The sequence below is a fragment of the Lontra canadensis genome, unplaced genomic scaffold (genome assembly GCF_010015895.1).
Source record: "Lontra canadensis isolate GAN:19392208 unplaced genomic scaffold, GSC_riverotter_1.0 scaffold28, whole genome shotgun sequence".
Taxonomy (NCBI): Eukaryota; Metazoa; Chordata; class Mammalia; order Carnivora; family Mustelidae; genus Lontra; species Lontra canadensis.
The window spans coordinates 6,300,471-6,328,158 of record NW_022631022.1 but is presented as its reverse complement, the minus strand read 5'-3'; the positions used below and the strand labels follow the sequence as shown (position 1 = coordinate 6,328,158).

General features: G+C 47.5%; 1 protein-coding gene across 2 annotated transcripts in view; it reads left to right on the top strand.

The window, feature by feature from the left end:
• Nucleotides 1–27,688, top strand: part of TLN2 (talin 2) — a 412,475-nt gene that overhangs the window by 55,705 nt on the left and 329,082 nt on the right. For both annotated transcript variants that reach the window (XM_032864802.1, XM_032864799.1), the window contains exon 2: nt 15,042–15,131. The gene's annotated coding sequence lies outside the window, so the exon portion shown is untranslated. The remainder of the gene's footprint in view (nt 1–15,041; nt 15,132–27,688) is intronic.

Genomic DNA, 27,688 nt, shown 5'->3' with positions numbered 1-27,688 from the left:
CAAGGCAAAGACCTGAAGATGATTCCGCAAACATCTAACGAAATGCCCTCTGGATGCAAGCTTCAGGGGAGACCAAAGATCATCCGGTCGCTCTCTGCTTCCCCTCCAGCCTTTTGTTTCCGAGCTCCTCCTCCCTTAAAAGCTCTGAATGAGCTCTAAATATCCAGGAAGGCTGACACCCTACTGTCCTTTGAGGTAACTTGAAATTGACTACATTCTAGGCCGTCAGACTTCCGAGCCGGGAAACCCGAGGCCAGGAGCATCTGTGGGATTTCTAGAACCGCTGCGGGAGCAGCCTTGGCCATGCGGGAGGCAGATGTGCTCTCCAGTGGAGCCTCCCCACGGCTTAGAAGGCAGGGCCGGGCCCAGGGGACTTGAGTGTTCTCTGGGTCGGCATCTTGCATAGGCGACTTTGAATTTGACACCCCTGTCACACAGCCAGTGCCTGGAAACCCTGAAACTATTCCTGGTATTCATAATTCACATTGGGTAGGCTTTGGTGGTATTTATAGCATTTCCCAAGACAAGTTACTGCCAGAGGGGGCAGTGACACTTATCAGGTGTAGCGTAGGAGACACAGGGCTGAAGACATTCTTTTTCAGGCTAATTTTAGATTCCCGGTGGATGGGGATGGGAATGAGGGCTTATCACATAGTATGCTTTCAGAGGCTCCCATCACTCTGGGAGACTGGAAGTATGGATATCTGTGGCCATTTCTGTGCCTAGGGCCTGCGGCCCTCTGTGTTTGTGCCTCCCAGCCCAGGTTCTCCCTAGCTCTGCTTTTTCTTAATGCTTTGCTGTAGGGAAGCGTGCAGACAGGCCTTCTTGACAAGCTAGCATTAGGCCCCAAGGCTGTGGGGTGTGGATTCAGAGTGGGAGAGGGTTAGCTGGTAGGACGTCGTGCCTTACAAAGTGTTGAGCAACCTGTTTGTGCTGTTGAGCTTGCCTGTGCCCTGGAGTGGAAGGGGATCTCCTTGGAGTTTTCTGGAGATGTTTGAGGTGCCCGTTAAGGCAGAGACAGGTGACTGCAGGGGCGCTGGGCTCCTTCTTCCTTGGGGGTCAGGCCTTGCTGGCTGAAGAACCTCTTGAAATGAGCTGCCTCCCTGGGAGGGTGGCTCTGTGTGGGGAGAGTTCCTGCTGAGAACAGGATGTACCAGAATATGGAGGGACAGGAGGCTGCCTGGGGTGTGTTGGTGCTTTCTACCATCCCTCCCCCCGTTACAAAGCCCTAACAAGCTGAGGTCCCTGACAAAGGGGAGGTGTGTGGCAGTGTGACTGGGCAAGCAAGGGGTTGCTTGCACATCTGTGGGGACCAGCTACCAGGTAGAAGAGCCCAGGGATGGGTGGCCAAGTCCCGTTTTGCCTTGTTCGTTGCCTGCCGTAGGTGGGCCTCTTCATTTGTCATCTCCTGCCTTGAGCACCCAGGACAAATTGTCTGGGGTGGTTTTCTTTTTGTGGCTTGGGATGACTTGAGCTACCTGTGTGGTATAAATAGTCATAGCTTGGAAGCAGGTCTGCCAGAAAGCTGGGGAAAATGAAAGAACCTTCCCTTAAGTGATGGTGATGGGACAGTCAGGTCTGATTTACTCTGCCTCACCACCAGTTGTTGGGCCTTGGCTTCCCCATCTTGGGATTTGGAGAGATTCAGAGGAGGCAACAATGGAGCCTTTATTGGCGGCCGGCTCCTGGAGCAGCCTGCTCTGGTTGTTGCTGGCATCGTCCTTGGAGCAAGGGCTTGCATAGGGATGGCGAGTGGGGACAAAGCTTGCTTTTGTGCCCAGGCCTTTCTCCAGTTTCTCTGTGTGCTGAGGATCAGGCAGGGTCATCTGCCTGCCTCTTCCTGATTCCTTGAGATGGGCATTAGAAATGGTAAGTTTGCAGTCTTTACCATTGGGAGTCCTTCTATGCTTGGCATTTGTCCTCCTGAGTTGGTGTAGTAAGAAGGGACATGCTGATTGTCAAAAGGGATGTGTCCAGTGGTTCTGGTTTTTCTGTACCATTTGGGGAATGTCTCTGAGACCCCGACGTGGGGTAGGGTTGTATATGAATAAGAAATGTGGGGTTGCGGGGGCGCGCCTGGGTGGCTCAGTTGGTTAAGCATCTAGCTCTTGGTTTTGGCTCACATCATAATCTTGGGGTCCTGGGATCAAGCCCCATGTTGCACTCCATGCTCAATGGGGAGTCTGCTTGAGATTCTCCCTCTCCCTTTCTCCCCCCCACCCATGCATGTGTTCATTCTGTCTGTCTGTCTTTGTCTCTCTCTCTCAAATAAACCTTTCCAAAAAAATGTGGGGTTGATGCAATGTTGAGTGGTCCTCTCTGGCATCCAGATCCGCTTAGCCTGAGGCATTTCTTCTTTCTTTCTCTCTTCTCCACGCCTGCCCCCTCTCCCTGGTGACAGGGGATATGATGGGAGGCCTTGGTTGTTAAATCACCATTCCAAGAGTCTGCTAACTCACGTAGTCAGATGGCACAGCCACATCTGGCAAGCAGTGGGTCTGGTTTAAAAAAAAAAAAAAGACCATTTAATTGCTCTTTCTACCTTACAGGGCAGAAAAATAAGAGGATACCAAAATATGAATGTGTGTTATTCAAAAAAGGTGAAGTATTTTTTAAATGGTAACTCTACCTTTCCACTATTCCTTTGAGCCTTGCATGTCCTTTGAAATTGATTTACAACAGAGGGACATTAATTAGAGGTAGTTAGAAGCTCTGATGGGGATTGCGACGGACCCAGGAGTGGCTGGGTCAGCACAGGAGAGGGAAATACAGGTGTTAGCTAGATCCTCTCTGAGCATGTGAAGTAATTCACAGTCCAGGATGCTTTGCTTTGTAGAAGTCAGGAAGGAGGGCTGATGTGTTTCGGAAACAGATCACAGAGGGAGCACTGTGGAGTGTAGGTTCACAGAAGGAGAGGGCCAGGTGGCAGGCCCTGCCCTGAGGCTCTATGCTGTCCACAGTGGAGCCTGCCTTGGCTTCCGTCTCCTGAGAGGCCTGTGGGAGGGCCAGTGAAGGTAAGCCACGGGTTGGCTGGCGCTCCGTGGGTCAGGGGAGTCTGCTTTAGAATTCACCACTGCTGTTCACTTCCTGGTGTTGAGCCCTTAGCTCCCCTTCCTGGACCCTGGGGGAGGAGATTCCTAGCCTGGGGGTTTGCAGGCGGGGATGTTGGAGAGGATCCTACCTCAGGGAGGTGGGAAGTCTGCTGTGTTTAGGAGGAGGGTGGGGTCGTGCTGTAGGTGACAGGGAGAGGAGCAAGAGGCAAAGGCCCTGAGCCGGGGGTGTGGCTGTGCCGGCTGCTCCAGGCCTCCCTTCTTGGACTGGAAAACCCAAAGCCAGCTTGGTGCAAGGCTTTGGTGGGAATGGGAACCACGTGGAGGCTGCAGGCCGGACTGCATCCTTGGATTTCTCTTTCCCTATTGCATTGCTTTGGGTCTCATTTTTAATTGAAATGCCCTTGTTGGGAAACGGAGCTCTGGTGAAAATCTATCCTGGCCACAGAGCAGCCACCCCTGTCGTCAGGAGGAGGATGTGGAAGGAGACACTAAAACAACTTGAGCCTCCCAAGAATTGCCTTTTTGTTGTACAGTTGGGCTGTTGGCGGTGGCCACGGGCCCTGTGGCTGGTTGGGAGGATTTATTCCCCTTCAGAACAGGGGTGCCTCCTGCCTCTCCCCCAGCCCCATGACTCTGGTAACCCTTTTCTGAACTTCCATTGATGTTTTTGTATCCTCTTTCCACCCGCCAGTGTTCATAGTGAGTGCAAAAGATGAAAGGCTCTGCTGTATTTAATAAACCACTGAAAACTGTTCCTCTTAGGGAGCAAGGCTGAAGCCACCCACTGACTTCCCCTCTCTCTGACCCCGCCTCTGGTGGCTGAGGGGTGATGAGGCGCTCCCTGGTGTTGCCCCCTTGAATCCTCTCTTCGCTTCCACCCTCCTTCAAAACAAGTGACAGCTCTGTTTTCCAGATGTGGATGCTGAGAAGCAGTGCTGGTGAAGGACCGATCCTGTGAATAGAGGCGGTGGCCTTCCTGGCCCGGGGCCCATCCGGGCTTTTCCTGCCATTGGGCTCCATGCTTCGCTCTGCTCCAGCACCCCGTGCTTCTCCTGGCTGACACGTAACACTTGGTTGCTGAACAAAAAGTGTTGGACGTTCCCAACACTTGTCTTTTGAGTTCTTAGAACAAATCTTCATTTCCTGACACTACTTTGCTTGTAAATGGGAAACCATATAGAACGTACAGTGAGCTTCGTGGAGAGTTTAGTCAACAGGAAGTTACCCTTTCATCCGTATTTTTCTCTATGTGATTGGACTGTATTTTCAGTTCTGATTTGGAAGAATCTACTTGGGCTGCGAGTAAATAATTAGAAACTTGGAGTTGCAGTGGATCACTTTTATTCTTGTAGCAGCCAAATATCAAACATTCTTGGAAGGTCTGATGAAATGCTCATTTTAAATGCAAATTCTTTGCACAGTTAGAAGGAAAATGGAATCGTTCTGGCTCCCAGCATTCACTCAGCATTTTTGCCATTCCTTCTGATGGCTGAGGGGAGGGCTTGTGACTAAGTCCTTCAGCATTTTTATTACGAATTCAGATTTGTGCTTGCTGAGAGGAAGCCTGGCTCTGGGACATTAACCCTCTGTTGCCATCGGTGGTGTTTGCACTGGTCTCTCCCTCCCCCTCCACAGTCTTTGGATTACCTCTCTGATTGGGTTTATGGATGATGGATGTACTAGGAAATTCGTGGTGACTGGTTGTTGTTTTTGTTTGAAGTGAATGAAATGTGTTATGAGACACTTTAGCTCCTAGGCTGTGGGGCTTTTAGCCTTAGAAGTTCAGCTTCCCTCTTGGTTCCTCTTTTGGATGTTTCCTCCCATTTTTTCCTTTAGCCCACTGCTCTGTCCCAGCTTGGGATCTAGAGAACCCTTGGACTTGTGCGTGATGGGGACAGTAAGATTCCTTTGCAGTGTGTTGGGGTGGGTGGTTCCCTGTCTTGGACTGTCCAAGGAACACGTGCACAATGGTGAGCTCACGGAGGTAGTGAAAGATGTTAATCCTCTCCCCATGTCAGACGTGTTAAATCCCTCTTTCTGAAAGTGAGAAAACTTGGAAAACAATTCTGTGTTCTTTGGTTCTAGAGGCCATTCGGGAGCCTCTCCATTAATCTCGTTTCTTTCGTGGGAGACGTTTATTCAGCTAGAGCCAGGAGACAAGGTTTTGGGAATGGCAAGATGGTGGCATAGTTTTTCCATCCATAAAACAATGACTTGATTCTGAGTCTATCCCCTAAGCTGGGGTGGCAGGTAGATTTATGGCTGCCAAGCATTATGAAAATGCAAAAACCATATACATCATTGAGTGCAGTTGTACCCGTATTATTCCTTCTAATTCTATTGCAAACCTGTCTCACTTTGTTGTGTACGCATTTTTGCAAAACAGAATACAGAATTCGAGAGGCACCTGTGTGGCTCAGTGGGTTAAACCTCTGCCTTCGGCTCAGGTCATGATCTCAGGGTCCTGGGATTGAGTCCTGCATCCGGCTCTCTGCTCAGCAGGGAGCCTGCTTCCCCCTCTCTCTCTGCCTGCTGCTCTGTCTACTTGTGATCTCTTTCTGTCAATTAATAAAAATTTTTAAAAGATTTTATTGATTTATTTATTTATTTGACAGACAGAGATCACAAGTAGGCAGAGAGGCAGGCAGAGAAAGAGGAGGGGAAGCAGGCTCCCTGCTGAGCAGAGAGCCCAATGCAGGAGTCAATCCCAGGACCCGGGGACCATGACCCGAGCGGAAGGCAGAGGCTTTAACCCACTGAGACACCCAGGCGCCCCCAATTAATAAAATTTTTTAAAAAAGAATGTAGAATTCAAAATAAAGTTGCCACATTGGTCCTTAGTTTGTTGACTGCAAAGAATCATTTTAGAGTTGGAAGGAGCTCCTCAGGTCCAGGAACTCTCTGCTTTTCATTTCTGTGACCTGAGGAGGTCATCAGGGACTTCTTTGGTGGGTGGTGATAGAGAAAAACAAGTTGTTCTCACCTTAATGCTCCTCCCAGGGGAAGTGAGATAGGGCTGAGAGAACACTGGTGGGGAAATGGCCCTGATTATAGGTGTTAGGGTAAGAGACCACTAGTCGCTCCAGGTTTGAACTGCTGTCCTGGAAGGCTTTGAGAAATAATGGTTGAGTCTGTGTTAGAGGTTGCAAAATCTCTGAAGTGGGCCAACATTGTCATTAAATGACAATGAACCAGAGACCTAGAAATTCAGGTGCTATGTTCAGACCAGACAGCCCCCCAGAGGAAGAATTAGGACTTAAGATGTTGCCTGAGTGTTCTTCCTGCCTCTTGTATTTTAGTAAGGGCTCTGAGCCCCCATGCCATTGGCATTTGTGTTGGATGATTCTGTTGTGGAGACTGCCTTGTGTGTCACAGGGTGTTTAAAACCATCCATGGCCTCGACCCTCTAGTTGCCATTAACCCACATCTCAACCGCACCTTCGGTTGTGACAGCTGAAAATGTCTCCAGATATTGCCAAATATCTCCTGTTGGGGGAGAATTCTTCCCGGATGACCACCAGTATTTCAGTTGTAGATGATGACCCTGGGAATTCATAAACAGAACTCTTAGATAGCTTGAACCCTATCCCTCCCCCCCGCACTTTTTTTTGTCTTTGCTTTGAAATGTCAACTACACAGCTAAAATAGTGTTTACTAAAGCTCTTACAGTACATAAAACTGGCTCAAAGGCCATTTAGAAGAAAGCGATTAACACAGGCCTGAACTGAACTGTTGAGTCTGAACTGTTTTCCCTTGAGCAGATTTGATTGTGGTTTTCTCCTTAGAGTTTGGACACAGAGGACTTGTCTCCACTAAGCAGCTTGTACTTTTGTTGTTAGCTAATGGTTGTGCATGGAGACGACGTGCGTAGTGACTAGTGGAGAAATTAAAATGCTCTGAAGGCAAAGGAGACTTGGGCAACCTGAAAATGGTGAGGGATTGGTCTCCCATTTTTCAAACCTTAGGGTAAGCTTGGGAGAGAACACTTAACAACTTCAACTTCTGTAAATACAGAGCAGATGTGGGTGCAGAAATTGAAGGAGACCATGACTTTATGAAATCGGGGGTTGCTGTGAATCAGTGGATGTGAAGAGTAGAGCATCCATTAAGAGCCTGGAGACCCGGGTGCTGTACGTGGGTCTGCCTTCCACTCTTTTGGTCAGGTCACCAAATATTTGGGCAGTAGTTTCCTTAGTCTTAGAAGAAAGGGCAAGGTCAAGATTCCTGCTTGCTGGATGGGGGTGAAGTGCTGGGTGGTGAAGCAGGGTATACGAGACCACAGGATAAACCTAAGACTCTCACTGGAGCCCTAATTTTGCTCAGGAGATTTGGAAGACACAAGGTTACTTTTGAATGAAAGCCAGCATGCACGTATTGAATAAGTGCAAAATTTGCATGATCTGAATTTAAGCTAGAACATTGAACTCAATAAATGAAGGCAATCTCATGCTTGCTAAGAATTTCTTCTCGATGCCAGGTGCTTCCCTCCCCCTGCCCCCACATTTTGTTGGAATTCTGGCAGAGTTTGCTAAGTCATGGGCCCAGGGTTCACCAAAATTATTTCTACATGTAAAATTTCTGGTGGGGAAAAAAAAAATCCTTGGTTTAAGTGATCTAGGGTAGATTCTAGGGTAATTCACATGCTCAACAACAGAGAGGACATTAGGGGAAAAGGGATCACAATAATAAATGTTGTCTAGCCTTTAAGAGTTCATGTACTTAAAAGTTTACCTTCCTTCCTTTCGGCTACAGTGGGAGAGCTTTTGGCTTGTATTAGCATGTAACCAACACTGAAAAGGGTATGGTTGTGCTGTTGTGGGACACTGGAGATTTAAACATGTTACCTGAGAGTTGACCTAATCTACAAAATGTGCCAGAGGAGATAGCATGCTGCTGTAAATTTATTAGAAATGGCAACAGTGGGGTTGGCCTTGGAGTCAATGTTGAAAGTTAAAACTACCTACTGGGGAAATTACCTAGCTGGGGCAATTTAGAAGAGTAAGACAATTTCATCTGTAAGACAGTCAATTTTTGTTTCTGAAGTTATTTAATGGTACAAAGGAGTTGTTTTTGGGTGATGACATTCATGACTCTTCATGACCGTACTTTGGAAATTAATGTCAAAGACTTCAGACTATACCCACATCCCCATGCTGTCCGGTTTCTGGAGAGCAGTAACGTGGATGCCTGGCGGACACCTAGGAATGAAGAACACCTATGAATGAAGGCAGCTGTTGAGCAAAACTGCTCCTGTAACCATTTGTCAACATACCTGATGTGAGGCAACTTTACTGTATGACATAACAAAGATAATTTATAATGTCTTCATGAAGGCAGGAGTGGGTGGTAGTGAGGTTTTTGTCTTTTCTCAGCGTGTAATTGAAACAGAGCCTGGACCAAATGAGAAACATTTGTGTTTGGAAAAAGATTCCAGAGGCTTCTTGACTGGGGTCCTATATTGCTTCCTTATTTTCCTTGGAGCATGTAAGCAGACTTCTCATCTGGGATGAGCATTAACAACATGACCATTTCTATCTGTTCATAAGCAAATGGATTTTAGGGCCAAGGGAATGGTGTAAATTCTAGACCCACAGGGCACACCCAATGAATCAGATGAAAAAGTGTGGAGGTTGACCTGTTTCAAGAAATCCGTGGCTACAGAGTGAATGTATAAATGTCGTTGCTTTAACAGGCTCCTTCCCCAGAAGCTGTGTCCTTCATAAAGGAAAGTGTGCCTGTGCATTCCAAAGTCGCGTACTTTCTGAGTAGGTCCCGGAGGAACACAGGCTTTGGAGAGAAAGTGAGGTGTTTGGCCCTTGGGGAAATAGAGCCTGAACGGGGTGGACTGATGAGATCGAATACTTAGGCTAGTGCAGGGTGTATGTGTGTGTGTGTGTGTGTGTGTGTGTAAAACTCTTAAAAAACCAAAAGCAAGAACCAAAAAAACCCCAAAACCTGTCCTTATATTCGGGCTGTCATTGTGCTTGGTTAGATTCTAAAATGGGAACCCCAAGAGCCACCCACAAGAACCCTCGAAACACGAAGGCATGGTCACTTCACAGGTAACGGAGTCCTCACCGTTGGCCAAGGTTGATGTTGGATGCTGTGTCGGGCACAAAGGTAAAGGTGGTGGCTTCCTGGCCCGCCAGGATCTCTCAGGGAGGTGAAAGGCACCCAGAAGCTAACTCTCTGGTCTGAGGTCTGCCACAGTGAGACCAAATGGTAAGGCATGTAAGGGAAAGAAAGACTCATTTTGATGGGGAGCATTAAAGGGGTTGTCTTAGGGCTGGTGGCAGAATGTGAGCTGGATTTTGGGGGAAGGTAGATTTATGTCTGGTGATGCTGGTTGGGCTTTCCTAAAAGGAGTGGGACTTGGGCACAGACTCCAAAGTGGGTGAGTGAAGGCAGGAAGTGGTGGGGCAGAGAGAATCCCAGAACACTCTGGAGTCTGGTTTGTGGTTGGTGGAGGCGGGGTGTGTGTGTGTTTGTGTGTGGGTCTGTAGGAAGGGGCTGAGTCTGGAAATCAGGTAGGGATCTAACTGTGCAGGGCCTCCTGTCCCAAGGTAAGAAATTTGAAATATACCCCTAATGTGTGGAGAACACACCCAGGGGAGAACGGGGGAAGGAGGTCAAGAAGGCAGCATTGCAGGCAGGACAGAAAGGCACAGGGAAGAAGAAAATGAACACCTTTGAGTCAAAATTTGGGTCTTTCTGCTGTTGTCAGACTGACAGATGGGGAAGCCAGGCTGCTCATATAGCCTGGGCCTTTGGGAAGACTGTTGATTCTTTTTTTTTCTTTTTGTATCTTTATTACAGTTACAAGTTTTCAAACGTGAATGTGGAATCACTGAGTTATGCTGTACTTGGAGGAGGTCCAGTCACACTCTTCTTCCTCCCCAAATTCTTAACTTATGTTAATTGTCTATGAAGTTCTCAGTCAAGAATCCTTCCTTCCCCTTCTCAGTGTTTGCTTGTTCTGAGCCTGCTGCGTACCCTGGGTAGGGTGCGAGGGATGCCTCCAGGAGAAGTCTTTGCTCTATAGGAGCTCCAGGCTGAGACAGGAGAGGAGAGAGGATTAGGATTCTAGAACAGTATGAAGAGCACACTGGTGGGGATTTCCCAAAATGTCCACAGGGAATTACAGGAGAATGTATTGGGTGGGCACTGGTTGGGATGGGGCACAGGAGAAGACCCCCAGCTGTGGGAGATGATGCAGGTTGTGGCTTACTTAAAAAATATTTCCTGCCTTCACTTGAGACCTAAAGTTGCTTTCCAATAGCCTTGAAGTATGGCCAGTATTTCGGGGCTTTTTTGGGGTCATTTTTATCCCCCAACTGCAACCCCAGCCCTAGTTAGGGGCAGAACACAGGCTGTCGTGTGTGGGAGTTAGTCAAGGGATCCTTAATCCTTCTGTGTCAAGTATTGCCTATGGAATAAAACTGTACTGAAATTACTCCGCTATTTTAAAAATGTATGTAGGAAATAGTGAGGTTGATTGAAAATTTATTTTAGAGCATTTTTGTCTTAATCTCGTATCTCCGAAGATATCAAAAGTACGGCTACTACTTGTGTGTGTGTGTGTGTGTGTGTGGCAGGTGTGGGGGCATTTGCAGGGAAGAGACTTTAAAACCTTTTGCCCTTAAAAGGAACCACTGACTTCTCTTAGCACTCAGCGCAGTGCCTGTCATCTGGGTGTGTAATAAAAGGGGCAGACGTGAGGGCTGCAGGAGCAGAGCCACATTCATGCCTCCCACCCACCGCTTTGGGGCTGGGGGCCATCCCATTACCCAGGGCGTGCGGGGAGAGGCATCTGAGGCCTGGAGGTGTGGCCTTTTCCTGCCCGAGTCCTCCAAGGCATGTGGAAATCACTAGGAATGACACTTGAGCACAGGCCCATGCCCCAGAAATGCAGGGCTGTCATTGGAGGGTTTACTTTGAGTCCTGGCCCAGACCTTGGTGGAAAGGAACTAGCTGTTAGATGCAGTGACTAACGCCAGGGTCTTACTTCTCACAACGAGGGTCAGCCCCCTCCTTGGCTGAGGGGCCTTGTCTGCAGATTGTCTGGGGTAGACATCATAAAGTTACCTCTGGAATTCGTTCCCTGGTTGAGCTCTCCTCCTCCATGGGTCCCGTTGGGTGGAAACAGTGACTGTGCCTGTAAGTGAGCACTCTGAATTTGAGAAGGGTCCCATTTAGAGTCTCAGTGGGAAAGGGGCATGAGATCATTTGGTTCCCTTGTTGGTTGCTGAAACCCTTTGTCCTCCTGGAATTGGCAGACCTTTACTTTTCCTGAACTCTTAGCAATGGTTTCCCTGGAAGCTATTGTTTTGAATTCATCAGAAGAATGTTGGGCTTGTGATGCATGTGCGTGCACTCGCATGTACGCACACACACACACACACACACACACACACTCAAACTGGCAGGGATGCACACATACACACACACACACACACACACACACACACACACACACACACACAGGAAAGCCAGGCCTGTCTTGGATTCCAGAGATGGCAGGATCCCGTGGAATGTTTACTTCTAAAGAAAGTGACCTACTAAAGAGTGGGTTCTGTATTCCTACTTGGGCTTTTGCTTTTTTAAACCAGATTTGAGCAAGGAGAAGAGACTTTTCAGAGGAGGTGGGGGACAGCAGCACTTCCTTTTTAGGCACAGGCTACGCAGTGTCTACCCAGGGTATCCATCTAAGAGGTCCGAAAATGGTGACAATGTCGTTGAATGTCACGGTGGCCATGATTGGCTATTATAACCAAAAGATAAACGTGACACCTTTGTCTTAAAAAAAAAAAAAAAAAGAGGGCTTGTTTCTGAATTGCATGCGCTTCTTATTTGGCCAAGATGATATGGGTGTGTGCAAAGGGCTAGGAATTGAGACTCTACTGCTCATGTCTCCAGACACCTCACCTATTTTTTTGGTAAGCAGGTCACTTGACCACCCCCTGAATGAGCAGAATTCTCCCGAGGAAGGTCAAGTATTGATGAGGCACCCGAAGGAGAATACCGAAGCAACCCTGGCCTTTGTAGCCAGCTAAAGAGGGGGAGGGGTCAGGTGTTCCTCCAAACTTGCTGCGGCCTCCAGGCCTTCACTGCCTTCTCAGCTGATCAGGAAGACTGAGCTGGTTCCTGGTAACAGAATGTGCCACAGGAATAGGCCAGCAGAGCCTGTAAGAGGAAAGACCACTGGGTTTGCAGAAACCCAACACTAGCTTTTCCCAGAGTGACAGGCAGCACCAGAGGTCAGCATGGCCTCAGCCCCAGAGCACAGGACTGCCCCAGGGCGTGGACGTTTAAAAATGAAAATGTATTTATAGACGGTGCCCCTGGGGCCAGAATGTTCACTGTTCCTCTGTGGGCCCCACCCTTTGACAAACACAGACCTCATTCCACAGGCTTACTGGTGTGTCTTAAATGGGGGCTAAGAGTCCTTGTCATTGACCTGACTCCCAACCCCCCCATAAAAGAAAAAAAACATTGCTTTGTGACCTATCCATAGAAGAGTGTATAAAGTGTCCAGGTACCAGTGTGAAGAGGAGAATGAACGTCCGTGAAGCCTACAACCAGGTTAAGCCATCAGTGTTAAAATACAGAACAGGATTCCCCCTTGATCTCAGAGGTGACAAGTGTCTTAACTTTCTGTAGGGACCAATACTGCCTTTCTTATTGTTAGTACCTATGTAGGCATTCCTAAATAATGTATATTTTTCTTCCCTGATGTTCATTTCATTCTGGGTTTCGAAAAATCAGTGACCAAGTACAAACAGAGCTTTGGGAAGCTTCCTGCTGAAAGTGTTCGGCAAAGGATCCCCAGAGGCGCAGAGAGCTCTCATGCTGTTGTGAGCGTTGATAGCTGCGGGTCTGACTTTTTCCACCAGAAATGCTACCAGAAGCCAATTTTCTCAGTTGTCCGTGCTCTGGTGTATCACTTTGTAAATGGGGTTGTCATTCACACCCCCACTTACAAAGGGGTCATAGGAAGTTCAGAGAGAACTAGAATAGGGGACTCCTTATAACGTTTCAATTCACCAGGGGTCCTTAGCCAGACGTACAGAGAGAAACTTCAGGTGGCTTTTGAACTCTTTCAAACCGCATGCATTCTATGCTTTTGGGTGAAAGCATCCGTGATCCTTCCAGAGGACTTGGTGGACCCTCCTTCTCCATAAGGTTAAGAACTACGCAGCCATCATGGTAGGTTGTGTTTTTTTTTTTTTTTTTTAATGAATGCTGGAACTGTGGAAGACTTGTTGAAATATGTTGGGTCTGCTGGTGTGTCTGCGTTGACTTTGTACGTCTGAGCGTGCCTGAGTGTTGAAAGGGAAATGAGCGGTAAGTTATACTGCGGATTGTCCAGGGTGGAATTCTTGACCGTCCCACGGGTGGCCCAGCAAGCTTTACATGTTCTCTGAAACCTGCATCTCCTTTTCTTGACCCAGAGTTAACTAACGAGAATGCCAGAATGGGGGGTAGGGGGTAGGGGGTGGGTAGGGGCGGGATTGGGATGGTTGCTGTAGTTTCAAAACAAATGACCTCACTGCCAAAGTTCTATTTGATGCAAGAGAAACCTTAACCTTGGCCTTATAAATGATGGACCTTTGTGGAAACACATCCAAATACCCATTTAGTGAGGGTGGGGGCACATGTGTCACTGTGACATTCACTGCCTAGAAACAGAATACAGCTATTGTTAGGACGAACTTCCTAGTCACTTCCTTGAGAGATGTGGCAGTTTAAATCTAAAATGAGGGACATTCGCTTCTTCAGAGTAGGGAGTGATGATGCTGTGTGTGACCTAACTTAACGTGAGGTTGCTTTCCGCTTTATTCCAGCAATGTGTGGCAATTGTTGAGTTCCTTAGCTGTGGGACCCCTGAGCTTCATGTTCTTTTTATGGAGGAGGTGACGGCAGGACAGCAGAGTTCGGCGTGTTGTGCCCAGGGATGCCTTGACTTGTCGGGCTCAGCTGGAACTAAAACCCCAGGGAAGGAGCTATTTCCATGATTATGGCTTAAATATATAATTGGATGAAGATTAGCTTAAAAACATAATGAGACTCCTTTCCTAGAGAATTAGCATTCTGAGCATCCATATCATTTGAACGAAATGACCATTGACAACAGTCTTAGCCCGCCCATTTTGAAACGTCCTACTTAGCCTTGGAGCATTTCCTTGATGGATTCTGGCCTCTTGGATCTGTAAACCCGATGTCTGGAAAAGGAGCTTTTGTTCTGGTTCTGTGTTCCTTTTAGTTCATAAATTGAGATTTTTTAGGTGTTAACTTTTTTGTTTGTTTGTTTATAAGGTTTTTAAACTTCTCATACTCAAATGTGAACGATTTCCTTTTTCTTTTACATGTTGTTTTTGAAGAAAACCAGAGTTTCACTTAGGCAGTTGAAGTCTTTGGGGATTGGGGAGTGGGGGAGAATTTAGGGGAAGGATTAAGATTTGGAAATGCAGGCTGCTCTGTCTTGTTTCATCAGTTAAGAGCCAGATGGAATAAGAGTAACATTTAGAAACTGAGTTTTATTAAGGAAAGTAATTTAAAGGTAAATTTAAGCTTTATAGACTTGATTCTGTGATTCCATTCCTGGTGTTACCATTACTTGTTGCTAATTTTGGGCAAGACAGCCCCTCTTGGTTGTGATTTCTCTCCTCTGTAAAGACAGGATAGGTACAATGACCTCAAGGACACTATGCAGCCGGGGCCCCATGTTGGGTGGATCTGTCGAGGGGCTGCTCTGGGGCTGCTCTGGGGCTGCTGGGGGTGGGGTGGTGCCCCTCCTGAGACTGACGACAGACGGATTGTTCCTCTGGGGGTACTGCACAGTGCCTAGAGACCACTAGCCTCGGGAGTGTTTTTCTGCCCACTTTCTCATGAGAGCCCCACCGGTGTCCTTCAGTGTTGGGAACACTTCGCATACCCACTAACGTGGCCACCTGCCCTGACACATGTCCTTTGTCTCCTCTTCGCCAGCGCGCTGCTGTAGGGTAACATCTGGGCTGGGTTCCTGGACCCTTGGCTGTCTTGCTGCCCACGAACTCCTGGATCAGCTTGTCACAAACAGTGAGTAACCTGCACGTTTCTACTTGGCATGCAATTATAGATCTGTGGAATTTGAGGGCTGGAGGGTTGTGGCCAGTAGTCCCACTGTCCCGCCAGCTCTCCCAGAGGGACTGCCTTTCTCACACCCAGCTCCAGGAGCCTTGGAAATGGCAGCTGTGACCACAGACGTGACCTTTCTGTCCCTAGCAGCCATAAAGGGCACGGGGCCTTCCAAATCTGCCTGCTTAGGGCTTCTCTGTTCTACCACCAGGGCCAAATCTGACTGTCTATCTTTACTAGCCCACAGGAACAGCCTCTTCATGGGGCAAATGCAGGGGCTGTGCTTCTGCCTGCCGTCCTGTTAGCCCACGTGTTCCTCCTCATCTATCCTGTCTTGTCCTCATGTTACCCTCCCTTTCAGAGACGCCTTGTCTGACTCCCTTAAAGACCCTCTTCCCCCCCTCCCCTAACTCCTCCCCATATTCTGTCTCTTCATGTTTCTTTTACATCCTTGCCTGCATTTTGCTGTGCACTTAAAACAGGCTCGGTCTCTTGTTATCTGGTAGACGACCCGTTCATACTCAAATATTCTTCACGTGAATGAATGGATGTGCTATATGCCAGTGGCTAAGGTAGGCACAGTGTGGGCGGTCATGGAACTTCCAGGAAGGAAGAAAAAGACCAAGTAAAAACGACACTGGCACAGTCACAGCCCTAACTGGGTGGATGATTTTGTTCTGAGTGCTCTAAAGCAGTGTGGACTGGGGGATCTGATTAAAAAGCCAGTCCTGACTGGGTAGGTCTGGGTGGGGCCTGGGAGTCTGCATTTCTAACAAGTTCCCAGTGGTGTCCTTGCTACCGTTGTGTGGATCGTGTTTGGAGAAGTAAGGTCTAAGGTTCTTGGAGCACAGGACATTTGCCTTTGAGTGTGACCTTTGGGGAACTGCTCCAGGGGTGTGTGTAGGGTGGTCGGGGGAGGTCTCAGAAGTCCTGTTGATCTCCCGAGAAACCACCTGGACAGACCACTTGAGTAGTTAGCAGTTCCAACAGCCATTGAGGGAGTACTCACAGTGTAGAGTGAGTACTAAGAGTACTGGCACACAGCCTTGTGTCTTAGCCCTCGCTCCAGCCTGTGAGGCGGGCAGTCACCATTTCACCGAGGCTGGGATGAAGGAACTCGCCGTGTCACACAGCAGGTGCCTTTGGTGTCTGGCTTTCAGGCTGAGCTCTCCCTCCTCTGGCCTTTACCACCTGAATCCCCACTAAAAATGGGATTTTTACCGCTGGTAGCAAGATGGAGTTACTGATTATTAATGTTTTCTTCCATCTTTCCTACTCTCGTGTTCCTCAAGGATATGGCCTTTCCCTGTGCGTCACTTTTAAAGTGTTGCCTCTATAGGCAGTCCAGCCTCTTGAGTTAGGGGAGGAACTCTGTCAGTGTGGGGTGGGAATGGACAGAAAGAGTTGTATATTCATGTAGGAGGCCCACTTTTTGCGCCACCTCTTCTAGCCTCAGCCAGCCTCCGTGGGCCAGTTCTCTGAGGGGACTGATAGCTCCCGGTGATCCCCAGAGCCGGTGCTACAACCTAGTCATCCAGAGCTCATGGCTGGAGGCAGAAGGCGAGGGGTCAGGCTGACCATTTCCTGGCCCCTGTGCAGGATTGCTGTATCAAAGACATCATGGGGCGCCTGGGTGGCTCAGTGAGTTGAGGCCTCTGCCTTCGGCTTGGGTCATGATCCCGGGGTCCTGGGATTGGGCCCTGCGCCGGGCTCTCTGCTTGGCGGGGAGCCTGCTTCCTCCTCTCTCTCTGCCTGCCTCTCTGCCTACTTGTGATCTCTGTCTGTCAAATAAATGGATAAAATCTTAAAAAAAAAAACAAAACCAAAGACAATCATGAAGTAACCTTTCTCTGCTCAGGATTGTTTTCTCTGTTCTGCGTCAGACTTGCAACTGTAGTGCGTTAGGGTTTCAAGGTTTTGATGAGGCTCCTCTGTTTGGCCTTCTATTTTCTGGGTTTGTTTCCTCAACAGCAAAAGGAGGGCAGGGACTTTGCCTGGCACAGAGATTGGTTGTAGATATGATGCTCTTACAGTACGATGTACACAGCCCAGCTGCTCACTTGAGGCCTGGCTGAAGTGTCCTTTTCCACCTGTTTCTGGCTCCATTCCCTCCAGCCGAGCTCTTTCCTTTTGTTTGAGGCCAATTTCTTTGTAGAAATGAGTCCCTTGAGGACCGGGATTAGGCTTCCTCCATCCTTGTATCCCGGGACCCAGCACTCAGCCTTGAGCCCCATAAACATGTGTTAAACGAACCCCACGAAGTCATTTCCTTCTTCCATTTGCTTATCTAAACTAACCTATCTGAAGAGCAAAGAATTAACGGGCACTGCTGATGGATCCCTGAGCAAACACTTAGTGGTAACTGTGGTCACACTGGTCTCTGGTAATTATAAGCCTTCGCAAGTAAACACGACGGTAGGCGTGTCCTTGGCTTTTGTGGACTTCAGAAGATCTCCTCTCTGGGGTCTGCAGTTGTTTGTGATAATGGGAGAGAGCCAATGGGATGGAAGATGTTGGATAAGTGTCTTAAAGAACATTCTTTGCTTCAACAGGTTGGTATTTTTTTTTTTTTTAAGGTCTTTTTACTTGGCAAAGTTACAATAGCAATTTACAATCTGTTATTTTAAGAAAAGGAAGGGAAAGATGACTAAAAAGGGACCTGCTGATCCTTCGTATTGATAGGCCTCATATTGACGACCCCTGCCAAGGACTATAGCTTTCTGGGCCTGTGTTGAATGTCAGATTTGGGACTGGTCCCCCTCTTTGTACCAGACCGTACTTTTTTTTTTAATCACAATGTGACAAATTTTAGGATGCTATGGGACAGAGAAATGGGCTTTTCCCCCCTTCAAATGTAGTGTTAAACACTACTCTGGTCCCTGCTTGCTATCCTTCCTGCCTCTGCATCAGGACAAAATTCTCTCCATATCTGCCATTCAGAATGTCCCACCTGCAAAGCCAGCATTGGTTACAGAGCTGTTGGGGTTGGGGTTGGGATTGGGCGTGGAGTGATTTTGTCTGCAGCAAACAGATTTTATTTTAGTGCCAGTTTCTTACCTTGTCTGAAATTGGGGGTCCACGGTGACATCGGATCCCAATTCTTATTCTCATTTGGGACCCTCCGAGGCATGTTTCTTTCCTAAAAAGGAAAGGCAGTGATTGCTGCTTAAAGGAATGAGGAGGAATGGAATCTGCCAGCTTTTACTTCTCCCTCCTTGCAGACAGAGCCCTTACTGGCTCAAACGTACCAAATGATACTGTTAAACCTCTTGGTTTATTGAGGGAAGAAAAAAATTTTTCAAGGTGGTATCAGGACTCCCCCTAAAGTCCTCATTGTGCCCTTTGTGAGGAAAGTGTTATTTGAACAAAATACAGTATAATGTTCCGCATAATACTTCAAAAAATAAATATATCCTGGACATTAATTCCATGCTGATAAAGGTGTATCCTGAATTTAACAACTGCATATTTCTTAATTGTTAACATCTTTCCTTGTTAAAAAAAAAAAATTATATGTGACCTTTCACTTTCTGCTTGCTGGCCACGCTTCGTGCCCTCTGTCTCCCCATTCACCTACTTGATGATATTGCAGTGAGTATTTGTTAAATAAATATCTTTAAAAAATTGACCGTTGAAGAGATGATTTAATTTGTATTTGTAACAAGGGTGTGAAGGCCCTCAGTAACACAGAATGTTGATCTTAAAAAAAATTTTGTCATTTTGAAAGCCAGATAAATACAAAAAGCCTTCCAAATAGGGCCATACCAGCTCTGGGAGTTCATAGGGCTTCAAACAAGGTCTCTAACCCGCTGGAGTTTACCAAGATGTCTCTGCTGGTTCTGCAGTTCAGCCTTCAAGGACTCCTTCCGGGGAACCTCTGAGCTTGCCTGGTCTCCTCAGATGGCTCCTTTGCTCTACCTCCCACCTGTTGTTGCTTATACCTGTTGGTGCGGAGCGTTGATAAATGCTCAGGAGTGACCACTTCTGTGGAAGCATGTTTGGGAGGGAAGATATGAGTCAGCCTGGAGGTTGCTCCTTGCTGCCCGTGGTGGCCCTGGCCTCTCTCCCGTGTCTAGTTTCTCCCCCTCTTTTCTGGCTCAGAGGGGATCTTCTCAACACGCCTGCCGTGGCCATGCTGAGCTGTGTCGAGGGTCTCCCAGGCACCCAGAAGGACTGACACTTGTCAGAAACTGATTTCTCTGGGGGCAGAGTCAGTCAGCAGGCATCTGTGGCAGATCTGCTCTTGAACAGGAGTGGATGCTGACAGGATGAGAAAAGGCTGAGAAAGTTCCCCGTGGGGTGAGTTTTGTTGATCCGCCCACCCTATAACAGGCTTTTCTCCTTTGTATGGCAGCCGGTGCCCTGTCTGGCCGATTCCTGCACTTAGAGCAGACCTCTTTGGGGCCAGAACCACTTCCAGCACAAGTCCCTGGTGTAGACATACTCTTGCCTTGAAAAAGTGATGTTCTCGGTCTCCAGATGGATCTCCTGGGTGGCTTGATGGTGAGCTTCGGTTTTGAGTAGATGCAATGAAGACCGTCAAAAGCCATTACATTCTTTGCTCCTGGATCTGCCTGGACCTCCTTCCCTGGGAACTGCTCTCCTTGGGGGTACACACTGGGCAGCTGACAGTAGAATGAAGGAGTGGAAGCTCAAACATCCATCTTGACAATGGCCACAAGGCTCGGCACCAGCCCGACTCACGAGACTGTATCAGTTTCAGAACAGTAGCTGTCTCTCCAGATGTTTGGTTCAATAAAAATATTTCTGTGATAAAAAATGCCCTCAGATGCCCTGCTGAGAGTGGAGGCGCTCAGCTCCGGAGCTCGGCTCTGCAGCCGGACCACGTGGCTGCACCCATGAATTGCGTTTGGCAGCGTGATGTTGGGCCAGCTGCATGGCTCCCATGAGATGAAGGGGCAGTGGAATGGAGAAGATGTGAGGGAAAGTAATGAGGTGGGAGGCGGGAGGGCGGCTGACCTCTGTGCAGCTGCCGAATTTCCAGGGCGGGGCTTGGGCTTTGCTGTGCGGGGTGTACATTCCAGCTGCTGCTGCTTGGTCCTGCAGTGGTGAGGATGACTCAGAAACCTGGAAGGAGGCCATGGTGATTTCACTACGGGATCAGAGGCCACGCTAAAGCCCTCTGGAGTGGGAGTAGTTGCTGGGGGTGGGGGGCGTGCTGGGGGTTGCTTTCTGATGAATTGGAGTAATCTGGATGTTAGTGCTCTGGGATCTGCCAATTACTGACTTGGGACATACTCTATTTTTACTACTGAAAAAAGAATGCTGGTGGCAAAACATTGTACAAAACAATAGCAGATGATATCAAGGAAGTTCAGTCTGTGTTACGGAGGTCATTGGTTTTGTGAATTAATTCCCTTTAGAAATCCTGTTAAAGGGCCAGGTTTTTGGCCCCGGGGTGCCCCAGGGGCTTCTGGGAAGTTAAGAGGGGGTCTCTAGCCTCCACTAATCCCATTTCTCAGAAAGGAGGAAAACTCACTCCTGTCCAGATGAGGGACTACAGTCTGTGTCAGTTTAAATTTGTGGTCCTCTGTGGCAGCAGCAGTATAAGTGACTTAAAACACCACTCATGTGTTCCCAGACTTCAAATCTATAGAATTGTGTGTCTCACTGGTCTAAAATTAAGGTGTGGGCAGGCTGTATTCCTCTGGGAGGCGTAGGGGGGAATCCATTCCTTTGCCTCTTCTAGCTTCTGGAGGCCACGTGCTTTCCTTGGCTGGTGACCCTGTTTCCCCATCTTCAAATGCAGCTTCCCAGTATCTGCCTCTGACCGCAGCCAAGAAGACTTCTCTGCTTTTGAGGATCTCATTGATTCCACTGAGACCACCTGGATCATCTAAGAAAATCTCACCAGCTCAAGGTCCTTAAGCCTATTTGCGAAGTCAGCTGTGCCTTGGGATGTAACATTGTCACAGGTCCTCTAGATGACAATATAGACCTCTTAGGGGGGCCATTCCATTTACCCCAAGGATCTGCCACAGGGTCTAACCAATATGGTGATTTCCTAGGCTTGACAGGGAGGTTAGTGGCTGGAGTAAGCTCAAGGATGCAGGTGTTCTGACTGCTCAGGGCCCCTGCGTTGTCCTTGCTGCTGTTGGCTGCACTGTGGGATGTCCTGCAGAGGTGGGGTGGTTCCCGTCACAGGCTGCATCCTGCATTACAGCCAGTTCGTCCCTGGGTAAGAGGCTGTGGGCTGAGGAGAAAAAGAGCCACCCCTTCTAGTGGGGAAGAAAGGGACAGAGGCATGAGATTGGGGGGTAAGTGACTGCAGTAGAGTTCTGCCTTGTTTGTGGAAGACTGTAAGGTGACTGTGATCCCTCTGCATTGATGGAGGTCTGTTGTCAAGGCTTTGTGTGCCAAGGCACAGACACATGTGAGCTAACTTCAGTGAAGTGTGTGGGCCTTTTGGCATTCAGTGTAGCTGCTTTACTGCAGCCGACCTTTATTGAGCATTTACTGTGTACCTGGGAGAGCACTGGGGACCACCCAGTACATGCTCGCTTGTGCTTGCTCTTTGAGAAGCAGCTCTGGGATATTTCTGTATGGTCCCAGCCCCTCTATACTTATCAAAAGGAGATCAACTCTCTGCCTACACTTCCTGTGGAGACCTCACACTTGAAGATATCTCTGTTTTGCTCACCACCTCACAGCTTCCTGATTCAGTCCTTTGTATCTCAATTTCTGATGCCTAGGAGAGGCCTCTAAATGGATGAGCTGGAGCCAGGTGTTCCGTTGGCCTGGAGGTGGAAGAGGGGCACGGTCACTTGGTTCTGTGGGCGAGTCGATGGTGACAGATATAGACAGTATGAGGAAGGAGCCTTGCCTTAGTTGACAGATATTTCCGTGGAAACCCCTTGCAATGTGCATTTGTATCGTTTTAAAAGACTTGTTTTTTGAAATAACTTCAAACTGAGAGTAAAGTTGCAAGAATACACATGTGGCTTAAATGTAAACGATCAATTACAAATCATTTGCCGCATTTGCTTTAAAATCGTCTTCATCCCTTTTATTTTCTGGGCCATTTGAAAGTTACCTTGTACCACTTCACCTCTGAGTACTTCATGTTTTCCCTATCAACATGAACCTTTCTTTTCATAACAAGTTCAGCTTGTAAAAAGAGGACCTATATAACATTGATCTTTTGTTACTTAATATACAGTTCATATCTAAATCTCGCCACTTACCGCAATAATGTCCTTCACAGCAATTCTTCTCTTCAACCTAGGGTTCAACCCAGGGTTCTGCAGACTGCATGGCATTGTAATATCTCTGTAGTCTCTTGGTTGGGAGTAGCTTCTCTGCCTTTTTTTTTCCCCCTTTCATGATAGTGACATTTTTCAAGAATATAGGCAGATTATTTTGTAGCAGTTTAGGTTTGTGTAACTCTTCACTCTCATGATGACATGTATTTTTGTCAGGAAGGCTGCGTGAATGATGCTTTGCCTCTTAGTACATCACATCGGGAGGCGCGTGATGTCCTTTTGTCCTGATCCTGGTCACGGTAGCTTGGCTCCTGTGGTTAATGTGGTGTTGAACTGGTGTGATTTAATCTGTGTTCTAGAGGAACAGAAGCTGGACATTGAAAGGGAACCTTCTTTAAAATTAGGTCAGGTTTGCCAGTGCTTTTCACACATAGGAGTTTCCTGAAGTGGGCATCCTTTTCCTCTGCAAGGTGTGTGCTTGAATAGAGTTAGAAGGGTTGATGTCCGCAGAGCCCACAGCTACTTGCGAGGAAGAAATTGACAGAGGTTAGAACAACCTTGTCTGTGCTCTTGCGGCAAGAGTGAGGTCCGTGCAGAGGTAGAGGCACGGTTGTGGTGGGAACAGTGGGTTCCCTTTGATGTCATCTTACTGTCCGGGCTGCCTCTGAATTACCTAGGAGCAGAGGAGCCGTTAGGACCCAGAACTCGCTTCCTCTTGCACACTTGACAGGGCTGTCAGTGCTAAAGAGGAAGGTCCAGGTGCCGCAACTGCATTCCTTGCCCACGAGCTCTTCTCTTGAGATGCCGACAGGTTGGCCTAATGTGGTTTCATCAGCTTGCAAGTTGTTACCATTTCAGGTTGGTAAATGCCGTGATGGTTGCTCTTACACTGATGATGGGTTCCCTTTATAAATGTGACTCTCAGGACTGTGGAGGCTGCTGTGTGGGAAGGATACGCTTCTGAGAGCTCTGGAAACTTCCAGTTGGATTTTTGGACAGGCTTTATCCTGGATTAGTGCTTCTCAAACTTCTTCCAGTTTCATTGTTTTGTGTTGGACAGTTGTTGGACCAACATCTGTTGGACATATGACCTTGTTGACCCCTGGAACTGTTGTTCCCACTTGTTGCTACAGAAACAAAATGAATGCATGCAGTACACTGTAGGATTAATGGGGAAAACGGTACTCTTTGTAAATAAAGAATCGGGAATACTTCTCTACCCTTTTGGTCCTCATATACTGTTAAAAAAAAGTGGGAGAACACAGAGGAATAGGACTCGGGCAGTATCCTTGAGGTCAGGAGTTTTAAATTAAAAGGACAATTGCTAAGATTTAATTGATTTATGGGTTCATTTGTTTCTCAAATTTTTTTTTTTTTTTTTTTTTTTTTTTTTAAGATCTGAGCAGTTGTAATGCCTATGCTTATTTGTGGGGGGTTATCCCTGCGTGACTTGGGACACGTTTGTCAATGTCCTCAGAAGAATCAGCAGTGACAGCGGGCCCTCAGCACATACCAAAGACAGCTGCTTGGAGAATTAAATAGGCCTGGGCATATATTCCCAGAGGTTTGCTTGTGTCTGAATTGGAGTAGAAATTACAGGCAGCCTTAGGAAAACTAGATGTGAAGACATTCCATCTTCTCCAAAATGACATTAATAATTTAATTCCTTCTCTTGTGCCTTGGTATCAGCAAATGTTTCTCAGGGCTGCAGATACTCCTTTTTTTTTTTTTTTTTTAAAGATTTTATTTATTTATTTGACAGAGAGAGACACAGTGAGAGAGGGAACACAAGCAGGGAGAACAGGAGAGGGAGAAGCTTCCCACTGAGCAAGGAGCCTGACGTGGGACTCAATCCCAGGACCCTGGGATCCTGACCTGAGCTGAAGGCAGAGGCTTAATGACTGAGCCACCCAGACGCCCCAGGACTGTGGCTATTCTTTACTGTTAAGTATGTCATTTGCTCTTCGACCTTTGGAGTTTTTCTCATCAGGAGGGGACCTAAGTCACATGCGTGTCACTTTTTGTTCTTCTTCCTTCTTCCTTCTTCTTCTAACAGCCAGTCTGTGCCGAACACAGAAATAACTAAGTAGTTAGGATCTGGTGCTGGTCCTGGGTGGGAAGGGAAGCTGAGGTTGATGGAATAGGAGTAAAATGTTCAGGAAATACACACACACACACACACACAGGTATTGGGAAGAGCAAGGTGAACGAAAAGTAACCCCATGAAAATGGAGCGGTACCTCTTTTACTTGGGTGTCCTCTAGCAAGGAGGAATTCAGAAGGGGTGAATGTTGCAAATAATTGAAGTTCCCCCTGATAACAGGCAAAACTGTTTCTCTTGTAGATGACCGAAGTCTATTTTATACTTTCCCTCTTAAAGAAGTAGGAGGAGGTCAGTATCATTTACCTTTTCCTTGTGACTCAGACTTCTGTCCTGGGCCAAAATAGTGACTCTCCCTTGGGGGACATGGGTGGTTGCCCTCTGCCATGTCCTGTCTGAGTTGACCATCTCTGAGTCGGCCTCTGAGTCAGTTCTTGCACTGTGCAGATAGGCCCATGGTTTCAGGCAGGATATAAAGTTGCCAGGGTAAATCCAATGTCCAAGTGGGTTCTGGACTCAGAGATTGCTCTCTTGTGACTTCATACACGTAGGCTTAGTATTGGGTATTGACTTAGTGCTTGAACCTGTTTTCTGATTGCTCAGGGTTGGTAGCTGTTTTGTGCCCAGGTCATAAACTATAGAAAGAAGACAAAATGGAGAGGCCAATGTCATTGAAGGATGATGATCACTTAGACTTCCCAAGACAGGGTGAGCATGCCACGTAGGAACCATCAGGGTGGTCAGGAGACAGGAGTGAGGAGAAAGCCTTGGGCAGTGCCTTTACTGGGGTTTCCATAAGAAAGGGCAGGAGAAAGAGTTAAGAATTGGCTAGTTTGGGTGCCTGGGTAGCTCAGTCAGTTGGGCACTGCCTTTGGCTCCGGTCATGATTCCAGAATCCTGGGATCGAGTCCTGCATCGGCTTCCCTCTGCCTACCTCTCTCTGTCTCTCTGAAAAATAAATAAAATATTAAGAGAAAAGAAAAAGAAAAATGCTGGGAAAAAAAAAGAAAAAGGGATTGGCTAGTTTGAGTAATCCCAGCGGGGCTTGGGCTCTAGGAGTGGTGGCTTGGCCCCTGGTGCCCGGCCCTGGGATTATTTAGGGGAAGGGAAGTGGGGCTTGGTGTCTGAGAATTGGACAAAGGGGATGCCAGGGATTGACGTATAGATTCTGGATTGGCTGCTTCCGTAGCAAGGGCATTGTCCTGGCTGAGCCCTTTGCTGTCTCTAAGAATTGGCCGTCCTTTGGAGGGGCAATGTCTCCCTGGGTCTGGAAGACCCCCAAATGCCAGAGTATCAAGAATATAGAAAAGAGAGTTCATATAGTTGTCTCTGTGATGCAGTGGCCTTGTAACAGATAGGCTGAGGTTGCTGGCTGTCCCAGGTGGCAGAGTGTCAGATCCTTCCGGGTCCTTACCGTCCTCTGCTCTAACTCTGTGGTGGTTGGAGGCTTAAGGACCATGGGAACCACCCTTCAACACTCCTTTCTACTAGAAAGAGGTGTCTTCATCAGTGACGGGCATTTCCTCTGTTCTTTGCCTTATTCAGGAATGTACTTGAAGCTGGACGCAGCCTCATTTCATTAAGGAAAAACAAGCAAGTAACTGGCCTTTGAGCACTGGGGAAAAGGGAAGGCTGTGCTGGTGGGGAATTTGTTTTCCTCTCAATCTCTGGTGGGTATGTATATATTTCAGTAACGTACCAAATGCCTAACACAGTCCTTTTATGAGCAGGCTGTTACTCAGATGTATCTTACAACTTTTGTTTACTATGTGAGTAATACACGGTATTACAGATAAAATAGAAAATTCGCATTGGTAAAAGAAAACAAAAACTACCCCCTAATCCTGCCATCTGGATAGATCTTCTGCTTTAAAAATAATTCCTCAATATGTAAGTCTCCTTTTGTGATTTTTTTTTTTTTAAAGAACATTCCCCTCTATCCTCTACCCCCATAGCTTGAAACTTTCTGAACACTGAAATTCATAAATGGAAATGTACAAATAAGGTTTTATTTTGTATTAACCTAATTCAAATAACTGCCTTCTGTTATGGTGGAATTTTTGTAATCAGGGAACTTCATAAATTCTGATGGCTGTAATCACATTGGGAAGGTGTTTGAGGCCATGCTTCAGAACGAGTCTAAGAGCCCAGGATCATGTTCTGGCCACCTTCCCACTATATTATGTTGGAGAACTTGGGGTGTTGGTGTGGTCTTCTTGTAAGAGGTTGAAGGTTTGGAAATCTGGAAAAAACTTACTAGCATATGATTTGTGCTCCCTTCTGCCTTCTTTGGGACCTGGAATAGGCTGTTTGTAGTTCATAGCTGGAAAGCCAGATAATGGGCATAAATCATGATCTGGGAAGTATGTTCCCCAGAGCAGCTGCTGGCCAGCTGCTGCGCTGGTAACAGCAAACAGTAAACTTTCATCTCAGAACCTTAAATTGTATCAGAAGCCATGCTACCCAACGGTTGTCCTACAGCTCTGGGTTCAGATCTTGCCTATGCCATCTAATTAATGGCTTTGTGAGTACCAGCCAGTTACAAAACTCCGGAACTTGTTTGCTCACCTGTGAGATGGTGGAAACCTACCAACCTTAGAGAATTGTTGTGAGAAGGGCATTAAACAAGATCATGCAGGTGAAACAGCCAGTACCATACCTGGCTTCTAATACTCACACAGTAAGGTCCTGTCTTCCGCCCCACCCCATCCGCACCCTCCCTCACTATCATGTTTGAGCAGGTTATTGTCAGGAGTGAATCTGTTCTAGGCATGCCTCACAAAAAGGTAACCCAGATCTACACAACCACTGCCCCTGTTATTGTCCATATAAGCTGGTCCAACACACAGGACAGGTAAAAGGTCTGACCTAAGTAAACACAACCTCCATGTCTAGAAGAAGGGAGGATCCTATTGAAGGTTGTTTTACTGTCTATCTCAGGGATGCAGCCTCTCCTCTCTCTGGGTGATACTGGGATTCCTTTATTTCTAAGAATTAAAATTGAAGCCAAAGGATGGGAGAAGTGCCAAGAAGCTTCATGTGCAGTTTCGTCCTTGGTGCTTTTAGCATCCTGAATTATTGCAAGTGTCCAAGACTCCTGAGCTGGTATGTCCGCTTGGAGTTGGGGTGACCACAGCCGAGGGGGCCCCGTGGCCCTACAGTCTTTTGCTTCAGGGTTGACTTTGACCAGGGCT